Here is a 15957-nt window from a genome sequence, read left to right as displayed (position 1 = left end):
GCAGAGGATTCCGCTTGGTCTTAAAGCCTAGCTACAGTGTGAAAACCTTGTCCCACAATGTTTTTGCACAATTTTGGACACAGAAGGCCACCAAATGGGAATTAAATATTCCATGGAGCGATTTATAAAATATTGAAAAATAAATACGGTGGGTAACTCGAAGCGTGGGTTTACAGATCACAATGCAAGCGGGAGAAGTCTCATATTATAGTCGGTCATCACGATCGCGGATGACAACATGCAGGATCAACACTGTTCATTAAATTATTGTACATTTAGCCAGTTTAATATGGAGAGACACTGAAATGCAGTCCTTTGTTTATGTGTTTTTGACCTACACTGTACAAGATGCGATCAGTCCGCTAGGTTTGTACATTAGCATGGATTCACTAACTTTAACGTTAGCTAGTTTTAACCAGAGATACCTTGCTAAAGCACAAGATAACATTAACGTTCTGCTTGAGCAGATGAAAATTGGAACTTAATGAGTGTATGACAACCAGAAGTTAATGTTTTTGTCTTGGGGTTGAATACTTAGGGACATTTTGCTCTGTTTTGTTTGGATTCAGGAATTATAAAATTAATTATATTGCCTATCCTCTCAGGTCAGGATACCTGGAAGTACCCCAGGCGCATTGTTTTTCCATTTTTGAAGCATAAACCCCATAAAACCAATGCGAGCTTCGGAGCTTCTATTGTTTCTTTATGGTGCTGAAACCTAAAGATGTCCGAGTTCCGCTACCCGTGCAACTGATACTCGACTGCCATTGGCTAGTCTGCGTTCGAGGGGAGGGGCTTACCGATAGGTCAATTCCAACAATGCCTTAAATATGGGACGGTTCCATATTATACGGAACAGTTGGCAAGTCAACCCTGTGTTGACGGTGCTGAGTAATGTTGACATGTGCTCCTTGTCAACCAGTTGGATATTAAAGACTTCTGTTTTGTGAACTCCTTGTCTCCGTGTTCCTTGAGAATTGTGACAGTTGCTACTTTATTGTACAGATGTGGATTTAATTGTTTTACAGCTTGAGGCTTATTCATTTCACTTTTGGTGTGAAGGCTTTTAAATTCAAATAAATAAAACTTTTTTTTAATATATTAAAAACAACATGGAAGCCCAGCCCAGATGAGTAACGCAAGTACATAATGCATTACTTTTCGTAATAAAGAAATAATTTGATTTGCATTTACATTTAGTCATTTAGCAGATGCTTTGCAAAGCGACAAATGAGGACAAGATAAGCAATCAAAAATAATAACCTAACAGTTTTGTGACCAGTTTTGACAAGAATACAACAAGATTTTGGACAGAGGTATTAATTATGCCTTCATCATAATGTACAGACCAGCCTTCCGCACACCCCAAAACAATATATAACATGTGGACTTCTTCACGTTACCATGTTTACAATTTGGGTGTCTCTGCCCACTTTTTAATTTACACATGACCACAGGAAAAGGCTGGTTGCTCATAAACAGATTATTGTCCTGTAGAGTTCCTCCTCCTCTGCCACAAACTGCTTTAATATCATTTTTATTTGCTTTTACGAAAATGTTGACGTCTTTGCAGTCATTTACAGTTCCAGAGGCAGTGATGTTCCTGCTTCTGATTTCTTTGTCACAATCTTACTCAATCACTTGAGGACACTAATGTTGAGTGAGGAATTTTTTATAACGAGGCAGTACATGTGGTGGTTGACCATAAGCAGTTAAAGAAGCAACCAAGAGCAGCAGAAGAATCACAGCAGACTGATGGATCTCCATGACCTGGTGAACAACACAAACATTAAAACACCTTCTACTGACATTTGTCTGTGATTATTTAAGAAAATACTGATGGGACCCTTCTTTTGTTTTACTTGCACGTCTTAGTTTAATTTAACAATGTGCATGGTTTTTCTGACAATTTAATTTGTTTCTCTGGATTTGTGTTAAAGTGTTTTTGTCTGTACTTTGTTTCATCTGCACCAAGACAAATGTTCTTATATCTTACACTTGCTCAGTAAAGTTATAAAGTTCTTACCTTGTTGTTCTGGGTAAATGAATATTTTATTCTCAGTTGTCTTCTTTTACATGGAGGCTTTACAGTAATCAACAGCACTGTTCTGAATAAATCTCACAAAAATACTGATGCAACTTGCTCCAAATGCAAGATCAGACTTCAATGTTGTCCATCAGTATCGATGTAGTTTTTTATTGCAAAACTAACTTGACTTTTAAACACTGGACTAAGCAAATATGACCTTGACTATTCTCTGGTGTCACGAATCCGGGATATGAACTTCCGTTCAATCACCACACCTCCGATTACATTGACTTTCACACCACACAGACTGTTACACATCACCTTGAACTACATTTCCAATGTTCCATTACACTGATTGCACACAGCTGTACTAATCGCACTCTCACCTGAATGTTATTACACACACCATATAACATGAGGCTACGTCCACACGAAGACGGGTTTCTCCGTATCCAATCTTTTTTTTTTGCCTCGCTCTAAAAAAAATTCTGTAAAAACGGAGTCGTCTCAGGAAATATCTGTGTACACACGGAATCACTGAAACCGACTGAAAACGATGTAGTACACATGCCAGACCAATATGTGGCGCTGTAATTCTGCCACAGAGATACACAAAAAAACAGAGAAGAAGACCTGGACCATGTGCGTAAACCTTGCGCGCTGAATATAAACTAACACACAAAGCAGAAGATTTTGCTTTAATAAAACTAATGAGCTCAGTGGGTTCTGCAAAACGAACACAGGCACGTAGTCTGACATTGTTGTTGTTGTTGTCGCTGTTATGTGACGTAGCGGTGTCTGATTAGGGGCGAGACGTGGGCTGATGACGTCATCGTTTCAGAAAATATACGGATTCACCGTCCACACGAAAACACGAAAACGGCGTTTTCAAATTTATCCACCCTGGGACCCGGTTTCAAAAATTATCGGTTTCACTCTTCGAAAACGCCGGTTTCGTGTGGACGAAACGCCTATACGGTAAAAAGGTATGCGTATACAGCGAAACCCGTCTTTGTGTGGACGGGGCCTCAGTTCCTGCTCAGATCGCTGAGTATTGTTAAGCGTTTATAACTGTGTTAGCTGATAGCTACTTCATGGAGCCTGTCCTAGTTTTCCTAGTTTATTCATAGTCTTGTCTTGCCTTGCCTGTTTTCCCGTGTATCAGATTTTTTCCTGTGTATTTTGTATTACCCTTTCATCTTGTCGTTCGGACTCTGTTTGCCCCTGCCTGGACTACTGCTGTGTACTTGGATTATCTCTCTTTGCCTTGCCCTGTTGAATATTTTTCGCCGGAGACTTATCACGTCTGTCCTTGGATTGCTCTTTGTTTTGCCTACACCATACCTCTTTGCTTGTGTTTTGACCCTGCCTGTTTTGACCATGTCTTTTAATAAATAGCTTGGCATATGGATCTGCACGCTTCCTCTGTTCACACCGTTACAACGGGAAGCTCATCTCCCTTATTTGTTATTGGGTGATTTTGCAAATATTAACCCTCATGTACTGTTCTAGGTCAATTTGATTTTTTAGTTGTTGGAAATATGAGTTAACTTAGGGTCATGAACAATTAGGGTCATAAATATGCATGCAAAGTTTCAACATGCTGATGTGTTTTGACCTGTCCACAAAAATGTTTGTTACGTTCATACGGTTGCTGAGTCAATTTGACCTGCCAAGGCAACACTGTAAAAATTGCTGTAGTTTCTACAGCAAAATTTCACAGAATATTACTGTTTAAACATTTTACAAGATGTAGCTGTAATTTGCAATGCATTATGGGTCAATTAAGGTTTTACAGTAGTTAACAGTATTAGTCCATGTCAACTGTAATTGATTTACAAGAAGTTGTCACTGTAGCTCTGTAGCTCCTGGTTTTTACAGTAACTTATTGTAGTGTGGCATTATGGGATTGCGCGCGCATCATTCAAATCTGAAATCCAGCCTAGGTGTGTTCGGTTCCAGGACTCCCATCATAGGAGTCGATGGAATCTCCAGTTTACTGCACATAAATTACCAAGGCCGCTAGTCAATTTCATAATAGGAGGCTAGTAAATTACCATAATTTTATCCTACGTATTTTATCCTCGACTCCATTTAACGTGACTGTCCAAATCACTCTAATTTAGCGGTGACATGAGCTATGAATTCGTCACATATTATAATGGTCGGGGGATGGCGCTATTGTCTTAAACAGCATTGCATTTTTACTACATGTCTTATTTGTAATTTCAAAATTAATGTCATAACACAGTTATAATTTTGCTTTATAAAATATTTAATTTGATTGGTGGTACAGTTCTACAGTGTATTATTATAATTGAATTTATTAATAAAATGTAAGAGTTTGTTTATTTTAAAATAAATGCCTTTTTGGGTGTTAATTTTGGTCTCATTTATGTAAATGCATTTTAAAAAAATCACAAGATAATTTTCATTATTTCTTGTAGGTGCAAAGAATAGCAGCTGGTGGGGAAAAATGTTTGATGTCTCAAGACTCTCTGAAGCTGATTATATTAATGTATTAATTCTTATTAATCCTGTTGTAAATAATTTGATAAACATGTATTTAACATTACATTTTATATTGAAATACTGTATTGTAGGTTACATTATTGCTTATATTTATTAATTTCAGGTGCACACAGTGGCTTTTGTCTAGGTCTATTCGATGGTCACATGGTTGTGAATTCATACCTCAACTTTGTGGCTGGACTTGCAGTCTTATTACAACTTCAGTCTGGCGTCTCGGGAGCAGGCATGTTTTGCACACTTGAATTATTTCAAAGGTAACATGTTTTACTTGAGTAATTTTATTAAGTTTAAGTACTGGTAAATGCTAATTGTATTGTATAAGTAGCCTTTTTACAGTTATTTTATTGAGCTAGTTTCATTCAATACTGAACTTTATTCTAAAGTTTAAAAGTTAATGTTCTACTCAGAATATGGCTTTTTTGTGATATAACAGGTATTTGTAGTTATTTTGTGATGCTATGTCATTTTTATAATATGAGTTTAGCTATTGAAAGTCTGACATTTTTATTTTCACCAGTAAAAGCCTTGCAATGGCTTTCTGCCAGTTTTACATCTTTTTTTATTCATTTGTAAATTTAAATAAAGATAGTTCTCATGATAATGCATTTAAATCAGTATTTTACAGTTTACAATTAAAATTATTCTTTGCAGCATTTTCATTGTTAAATTATTACGACATCATCTTGGATTTAGGGGTATTTACAGGATTTTATTGGCAACTTTTGTTGCCAGGTAAATACTGTACTTTAGTGAGATTACAAAATATTGCCGTAAAATAAACTACAAGTTTAATTCAATGTTACTGTAAAAATACTACAAATGACTATTTCACATACAGCAATTAACTGCAATTTTCTAGTAGCGTTGTAGCGACGCTACTGCCCAACACTGGATATTAAATTATAGTAAGTCTTAACACATTTGATAGATATACTTTTATCTTCATTGTTGAAATGTGCAAAAATGATATTGTCTTCTTAAAGTTGAAGTTAAAGTCCATCTTCCTTGTTATATTCTTGTGTCCTGTATATGTTATTATTCTAATAAACACACTTTCAGACCCTGAGCCGTGAACTACTAATAAGATAACTTTTTTCAAGTAATAGTAAAGTAGCACATTGAGTTACTTTTTTCAAATAAGTAACTCTAGTTAGTTTGTAACCCTGAAGGTTGCGGGTTCGAGTCTCAGGTCCGGCAGGGATTGTCGGTGGGGCGAGTGAATAACCAACGTTCTCTACACCCTCAATGCCACGACTGAGGTGAGACCCTTGAGCAAGGCACCGAACCCCCAACTGCTTTGTTCACTTCTCACTGCTGTGTGTGTGCACTTGATGGGTTAAATACAGAGCACAAATTGCAAGTATGGGTCACCATACTTGGCCACACGTCACGTCCTTTCCTTTCCATTTATTGACTGATAGCTCTCCTGTCTGCATGTTAAGATAAATCGGGAGTAAGTGCAGAGCTTTTGTGTGTGCTGTGTAAACATGTTACTGTAGTTTAACACTAAATGTCAACATGGATTTACTCATCTCACTTGCACAAAAACAGATTCAGTATTCCTCAAAATGAATAAAAATGGATAATTAAATGTCAAATAACACAGATATACTTTATTTTATTAACCAATGGCTTAGCTGCTGACCTTCGATGATCCAATTCAACTATACTAATAAGCAAAAATGGCTTTATATCAGAGGTCTTCAACCCTGCTCCTGGGGACCCGCTCTCCTGGAAAGTTTATTTCCAACCGGCTTCAGCACACCTGCCTGCAATTTTCAAGCTGTCTTGAGGAGCTTGATTGGCCACTTCAGGTGTGTTTGATTAGGGTTGTATCTAAATTCTTCAGGATAGTGGGTCCCCAGGAACAGGGTTGAAGACCTCTGCTTTAGACCATTGGTCTCAAACTCAGTTCCTGGAGGGCCACAGCTCTGCACAGTTTAGCTCCAACCCTAATCAAACACACCTGATCCAGCTAATCAAGGTCTTCAGGATAACTAGAAACGTCCATGCAGGCGTGATTTGGAGATGGTTGGAGCTTAACTGTGCAGAGCTGTGGCCGTCCAGGAATTGAGTTTGAGACCAATGCTTTAGATAAACTTGTTTATTTATTTTTAAAATGAACTTTGTCCTATTGAAACGTTTGTTTTAGCTGCGCTCTCTACTGTACAGACTTACATTTCCTTCAGCCGGAGTCTTATTCAGTTCACTTTTGGTGTGAAAGCGTTTTTAAATTTACAAAAAAAAAAAAGTTTTATATTAAAAACAAACAAGCGAGCCCAGCCCAGATGAGAAGAAAGTAACTCAAGAGTAATGCAATAGATTAACTAAGTTACGTTTTTAGGGAGTAACGCAATATTGTAATGCGTTACTTTTAAAATCAACTTTCCCCAACACTGGCTATGAAGTATAAAGACAAAAATGTAAAGTTTATGGATATTTACCTTCAAATTGGTGTTGTTGAGATGGAAGACAATCAAGCATTTATTAATGTACTATGTCCCTGTCAAACTAAATAAATAAAAGCAGATGCAATTAAAGGTAGAAGTTTTATTGAGGATTACAGACGGGTGGAAAAAAACACCAGTGTATTTCTTTCCTCAACTGTTTTTCACATTAACTACTCCCATTAAAAAGTTTTTTCTTTTTTTAATGCTAAACAGAGTGCACATGATACGCACAATTACACACAGAGACATGCATGAAGAATTGCATATCTTCAAAAGTAGTTGTAAGAGAGCTTGTTTTTTTGCACTTGAAGACAAAGAAAGGCAGAAAAGAAGCTCTGTTCAGCCTGTCATCTATACATTAACTATGCCCTCATCATAATGTACAGGCCATTCTCGATCACACCCCAAAACAATGTAACGAGTGGACTTCTTCCCTCTATATTTACAATTTGGGTGTCTCTGCCCACTTTGTAATTTACACGTGACCACAGGAAAAGGCTGGTTGCTCTTAAACAGATTATTTCCCTGTGGAGTTCCTCCATTTTTTCCGCAAACTACTTGAATATCATTTTTATTCGCTTGTATGAAGGTATTGACTTTTTTGCAGTCATTTGCAGTTCCAGAGGCAGTGATGTCCCTCTTACTGATTTCTTTGTCGCAATCTTGTTCACTCACACTAGGACCGAAATGTTGATTGAGGAATTTTTGATAACGGGGCTTTATATTATCTGGCTGACCATAAGCAGAAACAGCCAAGAGCAGCAGCAGAATCACAGCAGACTGATGGATCTCCATGACCTGGTGAACAACACAAACATTGAAACACCTTCTACTGACATCTGACTTACAAAAGCAGTTTGTTTTTACTTTCATATATCTTAGTTACTTTACTTTAACCCAGCAGTGCACATTTTTGTACATAGAAGGTCCCTTTGTCTTTCTTTGTTTGAACTTTTTTTTCCATCTGCACCAAGACAAATTTTCTTGGATATCTTATACTTGCTGAGTAAAGTTATACAGTTCTTACCTTGTTGTTCTGGGTAAATTAATACTCGTCCTAACAGTTGCCTGGAGGTTTTGCACTAATCAACAGCTGTGTTCAGATAGTCTTGATGCTAGCAGTCATCAACTATGGTGTGGAGCAGTCGCAGCGCAGGATCTCCGGAGAATGATCAAGCAGACAGAGAGATCCAATGTGCTACCATGACACTCTCAACTTTACTAAGGAAGATGGGTCATATTTATATTCATACAGCAACATGATGGACTGGGCGTCCAATCAAAGTACTCAGAGGTCAGACAATACCCTATATGAATGACAAGTAAGGTGTACAAGGAAGCAAAAAATACATGGGCAGTGTTGGATGTAGTCTAATTCTGAATCATACATGATCCATGGGCGGTGTCCTTTGCAAGTGACGTCACTGACGAAAGAAAAAAGTAAAAAGTAAAGTCGTGACGTATTGTCAAGTATGGTGACCCATACTCGAAATTGGTGCTCTGCGTTTAACCCATCCAAGTGCACACACACAGCAGTGAGTAGTGAACAAATGCACACACACACACACACACACACACACACACACACACCGTGAACACACACCCGGAGCAGTGGGCAGCCATGCTGCGGCGCCCGGGGAGCAATTGGGGGTTCAGTGCCTTGCTCAAGGGCACCTCAGTCGTGGTATTGAGGGTGGAGAGAGCGCCGGACATTCCCTCCCCCCACCTACAATCCCTGCCGGCCGGGGGCTCGAACTCGCAACCTTTCGATTACGAGTCCGACTCTCTAACCATTAGGCCACGACTTCCCCTAACAGGCGAAGGTGACTGAGAAGCCACACCCTGGGTTTGCTAACTGCCATAAAACATCTAATGAAGAAGGAAGCCTCACCCTTCTGAATCTTATGCTGTGTTCACGCCTTGTTGTAATTACCGTAATTCCGAAATAACAACACTTGATGTTCAACTATGTGTTGTTCACGTCCTAGGACTGGGGATTATCTGTTTCTATAGCAAGTCAACAAAATGAACCTGCATGAAAGAATAGGCTTGTTTGAGATGCGCCTCGTCTTGCCTCGCTTGAAATGTAGGCGAGAGTAGGCGGCTGCAGTGAGGGGAGGAGTGAAATAAGCTCATTCAAGACGGATAGTTCTGCTCTCTCGGAATAGAACAGATACTATGAGATCAAAAGAGGATTTTGCATTATTCTCACTCATGTGCTGTGCTGGTGAGAAACATGATATAATTTCAGCTCTGTTGTTTTATATGAAAATACATGCATATTTATCATTAAAACAAACATGTACTTTAGATTTTTATAGAAATATGACAACTATCACATATTTCGCACAGAGATGTCATAGTGTTTGGGAATATTCATTCATAATTCAAATACATAATCACATGAAATCAGATAAAAAATAAAACATTTTAGCAGAGAATGCAGCATCATGGTTGTCTGAACCAATGAGCATTAAGCTGTGTCGTCAGTCAGTCGTTTCCCATCATGCCCCTGATAGCACACGTACATCTCAAAGACGTATATTTGATGTCTGCCTTCACATCTGCAAGTTTTTTAGGGTGTTTGCTCATCTGCAATATGTCTATATGACGTTTCCTTTTAGATGTCAAATAGACGTCTATTAGATGTCTTTAAGATGTTTATGATTCAGAATGTAAAACTGGCACCTGAAAGACGTATGGCAGATGTTTGTAGACAGCAGATGCTTTCCAGATCAAGAGATCTTTAACAGACATCTTGCAGACGTACATGTGCTATCAGGGCATTTGATCAGCGCAGTCGGTGGAGAGCAACTGCGCTCAACTGCTCAATCAGTGACCAGTGTATGACATAAAAGTACAGCGAGAGTGATTAGAAAGCATAAGGATCCGTCTGCTCTCTTATGGCTCTCGCGGTACTTTGATGTCATATACTGATCATTCTGCGCAGCGCCGCTTCAAGTCAAACACACCTTTTTCTAAACCGGCATGCATCTCGGGGTGATCACCGGTGATCGGTTCTGCGCAGATTTTGCTCATCTCAAACAAGCCTAAAGTTATCTCTGTAAAACGCATAATTAAAACATCACATTACATTTGTATGCTAATACTGCAGAACACAGAAAGCGTGTCAGGTAAAATTATTTACCTTTTTTTTTTGTTTATTAATGACGGCGATAAATGTGTTATTGCTAACTTAACAACAAAATAACATTATGAAACTTACATAATGTTTTTGTATTATAGTATCTATATCTATTTTTCGAACAAGCTTTATTTAAAACGTCATATTTTTTCTCTGGTTCCACGTGAGGTGCAGCGGTCACATGGTACAAGCTGCATTCACGCCATGTCGTATGGGACGTTCATACGAGTTGAGTCATCATAACGATGTCTTGTGCGTTCAAGTTACTTTGGTCGGAACAAGATTTAACTTTTCTACATGCAATTCAACGATTTTTTAAAACTACAAAATAAAGAATGTGTATCATTGTGTTTTTGCTTTTTTCTGTTTTTATTGAATCTATGAAGATGATGTGAACTGAATCATGGTATGTTCTATGGTACTTATACAATAATATAATATTTTATATATGTAGCTTATGTAGTGGGTTCGTTTCTAAGATGTGTGTGTTGATAATAAAGAGACTTCACACGATGATGCAGTTGTCATGTGGTTTACTTTCGGCTTCTCAGTTTCTGCACTGAAACATAAAAGACACCATCAGACAGAAAAGGGAGAATCTTAGCCATGCCCAGATAGCACACGTACGTCTGCAAGATGTCTGTTAAAGATCTCTTGATCTGGAAAGCATCTGCTGTCTACAAACGTCTGGCAGACGTCTTTCAGATGTCAGTTTTACATGCATTCTAAATCATAAACATCTTAAAGACATCTAATAAACGTCTGTTTGACATCTGATAGAAAACGTCCTATAGACGTATTGCAGATGAGCAAACACCCTAAATAATACGTCTTGCAGATGTAAATGCAGACATCAAATAGACGTCTCGGAGATGTACGTGTGCTACCTGTAAATCATTACAATACTTTTTCAAAGTATATTCATTTAACAGGAAATGCATTCAAACTTCTCATGGATGATTAAAAGTAAACAGATATAACTTTAATCAATCATAAATTTATACCTCATAACACAGATGAAACTTACACTCTGTTTTACATCATTAAATTACGAAACTCAGTAGCGTAACGCAAGTGTAATGGCGGCCATTACACAAATTCATACTCTGAATAAACATACTCTTTCAACGTTCATAACTTGAATTACTAATCTTTCAATAAAGAAAGGGTACCAAACAAACACACTTCACACAGAAATTCCATAAACGATGAGTAATTAAAAATATTTAAGCACTTTTATTCTGAAGAGCCGATAAAAACACACACCTCTCATCACCATGACATCCTGCCAAAGAGAGCGAGCTACCTGAAATTACTCTTACTCACGACTTAACTTGCGTGGCAACACTTCATGAACATTTTGAATAGATTAACAAATTCATAAAAAGGGAAAACCAAAATCAATATGTAAGAAATACAAATATACCTGTATAAAAAAAATGAAAATAACACTTTACATGTGCTTTTAACCACATGACCATACATCCCTCATGCAATCTCTCCTAATTCAAATTGCAAAATAAAAGCCTCGTATATTAGTACCATTAATTAATAGTAATTTCAATAATCTAGTGTAACATCATTACACTTGCCACACTAATATAGTTTTATTTTACATTACAAAAAATGAATAATTTTATTAATTTCAACAAATGTATCGTCTGCATCCATTGCATCCGACACGTGGCGGCTTTTTAAGACTCTTTAATCTATGATTGTTTTAGATTTTAAATAAAATCAATATGACACAGAGAGAAACAATAAAATGATTATCATTAGATCATCTTTAACAGCTTCAGTGTTTCTGCCATTGGTGAATATCATTTAGTCATTCACTGCAATTTCCTTTGACTCATAACAATAATCAGTAATGTTCACATTATGTCACATGAATCTTACGATCGCCTATTGCTTGGTGCTGGGATGCTGTTTTAGCTGCTGATATTTAAAAAAAAAAACACCAGATGGCGCCACTAGATACAGTAAATGTGTGACAGTGGAAAGGTCAAGGCTAGAAGGGATACAGCTAAAACCAGTAGCTAAAAATAAGTTACATTTTCTACCTATTAGATTGTGTTTTATTAATGTCCCCACCTACATCTACCCCTTACAATAATCAAAAAACAGTAATTATTGTTGTACAGTGTGACATAAATTACGCTATATTGCATGCCCAGTAGCTGCAGCTGTAGCCCTTCTAGCTTTAAATCTAGAAAGGTGTAAATATAAGTTAAAGATATTGTTAAAATTGATTATCATTCTACATCATCAATCTATAATAATAATAACAACAATAATAACAATTTCATGTATCTATCATTACAGCTTCAGGTTTGTCTTCAGGTCCTGTAGCAGGAAATAAACCAAAGTAATCTGTGTTTAATTAAGTTTTTATCATAAACAGGCAAAAGTAGGCAGTGATCAGGTTTAGCTACATTTTATTGAGTTCCTCATATTGGGTCATCAGTGGTTTCTCTAGGAGAACAGCAGCATTTATTAGCTCTATCATATATTCCAGTAGACGTGGAATTTGGTCACCGTTTTTTGGTGACATTTGCATACACAGGATCCTTCTTTGATTTCTGCAAAGAAAAAATAGTCAATCTGATGCAACAGAGCGAAAACATTTTTAAAAAGTAACTCAGAGTGAATATGCAGACCAACATTTACGAGGCCTAAACATTTCTGTAAAATAGCTAATTCATTTACTATAGCTTAAAAATTAGTAAAAAAAAAAAACAATAGTAGAACTGAACATAATTTGAGTAGCCTATCAGGGGTTGGCTTTCATCATTGTTACTCCAGTCCAAATGTTTACTAGCAGGAATTCATGAATAAGGCCAGATCATTGTTTGCTTCCCCATGTGTTACGCTCATCATTTGCATCAAGATGATCATTTGCCTTGCCGGCGGTCACTGTCCCGTATCGGAGGAAAACATCTGCTTATCCAAATGAATGAAACGCGATTGCATCGTCACTGATAATCAGCCTCTTGTAGTATTCAGCACTAAAATCTTATTCACTTGCAAGTGCAAAACCAAACAAATACAAACAGCTTTATTCACCTGTTTCCATGATGGGCTAAGCATATAGAGTTACACAGACATATGCAACAAATTGCATATTTACTCAGGTGTTTTACTACACTTTTTCTTCCTATGATCCTGCGTTTGATGAATTCATTACACAACATATATTTGTGTCTCGCAAAGAGAAACACACAGCAAATACATTACCAACCAACCAAAAACACATATTCTTTACTTTGCACAAGTGTTGTCTTTCTCGCCGATATGCCTGATCATTTTGAGTTTTAATTGTGCAAAAACAAAAAGCACAAGAAGTTTTTGTCAGGTTGTTGACCTGCCAAGACCAGATATGATATCCACCAATCAGAGAGGTTTCTTAATCTCACCAGATTTTTTTTATTGGTTTAAAGCAGGGCTGTCCAAACTCGATCCTGGAGGGCCGGTGTCCTGCAGAGTTTAAGATCAAGCTCTTACTAGGTATACTAGAAACTTCCATGCAGGTGTGTTGAGGCAAGTTGGAGCTAAACTCTGCAGGACACACGTTTATTGCATAGAAAAAAAAGTGTAATGTAATGAAAGTGATGAATCATGACTGAGGTTGACATACTGCCTAATAGATACTCATTTCTATTTATTTTTTTCAGATGAACTAATCATTGAATAGGCCTATAATAATAAAATATTATTGTATTTGAGGTAAAAAATTAAATTGTGTGTGCTAATAGATTTGTGAGAAATTAATTCTAAACGCTTTGCAAAATGGACATTTGTATACAATATGTACAAAACGTAACATGAAAACTTTTTTTTTTTTTTGGTACTGAATGTAATAACCAAGGCAGATCACCCTCATCTGCTCACCGACTGTCTGATGCATATTGCATACAAATAAATGCATACAAACATAAAAATAATAAACCAGCTTCAATCAGCCTGACTGACTGCAACACATCTTGTAACAAAGTCATAAATGATCTTACCATTTTTTGTGCTGTTAGTTTCCATGCTGAATCAGTTCTTGTCTCGGCTGCATTAACAATAGTCACAGATGTGTTAAAACAACAAAGCTTTGAATATTATACCGAAATCTTTGCCTTACAAAGCTAAATAATTCAGCATAGGATTGCTTTCTGACCTGTTTTTCTACATTTTTTGCAGATGCAGACTGCAGCTACAATCAGCAGAGATCCAGCAGCAGCAGAAATCAACACTATGTACAATAAAGGTAGGCCCTGATCTGTAATGAACAATTCTGTATAATAGATCAAATTGGTCATTAACACGAGTGAATTGTTTGTCTGATCTACAACGAACACTATAAAAACATAAACACTGTGTAACAACAGGTAAATCAATATTAATATCACCATACCTGAACATGTGTGACAGAGCTGTTCGATGTCCAGATGTTGAGTCTGGTTGCTGATGGGATTGTTGAGCACACAGCTGTAGGTGTTTTTATCCTGATATTCCACCTCCAGAGGTAGAGAGAGACTGATGCTGAGATCAGACACACTGATGCTGGACAATAAACTGTTTCCTTTGTACCAGGAGAGAGTCACATCACTCACATTCAATACTGAACACATTAATGAACAATATGATGATGATGATGATGAACATTGTGAAGAGTTACTGCTGAATACAGGAAAAGGCAGGTGAGCTGAAAAAAAATAGAGAATAACCAGAAATATGGGTAAATCTAGTCAACAGTGTTATTTTTAGCTCAGTATGTTTAGTGTGTTGATGGTCATTGGTCAATGAGAATCATCTCAAACTATGAAGTTGACAGTATTTGTGGCATAAAGTTATTCATAAATCACCTATCTTTTCATCCATTTTCTTCCCTTCACTCAGCTCACTCAGAATGGTCAATACCATAATATAATGTTCTACATGTATTCCCTGCATCAGGTTAGTTACGGACTAAAATCCAGTAGAGATGGAGCATAGGACACACCGACTGTATCTTTAGAGATCCGGCCAACACTTGGTATTAGTTCAAGTGTACTTGGATTGTAAGGGCTTATAATGAATTTCCGTTTAGGTCAACTGGATGTTGTTCGATCAACCTAAATAGGGTGAGCCTAACCTCTGTTTACTGTAATATTATCCTAGATAAGTGCATGGGAAACCATGGCATGACCAATCCAACGCTACTATCAGGGAAAGTAATGTTAGTCCGCTTATATCTATAGTAGTGGTCGTGACATCTGACTACTGTAGAAATAATGTTGCTTTATTTAAGTGTGTACAAATCTATGAGAGAGAGAATGAGAATGAGAATGAGCTTTATTGCCAGATATGTTTCCACATGTGAGGAATTTGTTATAGTGACAGAATAGCGACATGAGCACCTGAATGAACGAGTAAAATAATATATAGAATAATCAGATGTCTAGATAAATTATCCTATGAATAATCAATAATAATTGGCATTCTAACCTAAATTTGAGGTCATAATAGAGTCAGATTAGAATTGAACTTGAGTTAAATAACTTTGCAAACTTAAAAAGACTGAACAAAACCAGACACGATTGGATACATCTGTTGGGCTAACTGGGTGAACCTTGAATGAATGAATGAATGAATTTATTTATTTATTTATTTATTTATTTAAGCGAGGACCATCATGCCACAAATGCTGTTGAAGGAGCCTGACTTGTAATTAATAAAATGAGAATAATGTGTTTGGACAAATGGTCTCTACTCACCATAGACATTAATACTGAATGTTTTTGATGTAATTTTTGTTCCACTTATCTTTACTT

Source organism: Barbus barbus (genome assembly GCF_936440315.1).
Source record: "Barbus barbus genome assembly, chromosome: 49".
Taxonomy (NCBI): Eukaryota; Metazoa; Chordata; class Actinopteri; order Cypriniformes; family Cyprinidae; genus Barbus; species Barbus barbus.
Note: the sequence above shows the minus strand (reverse complement) of the source record.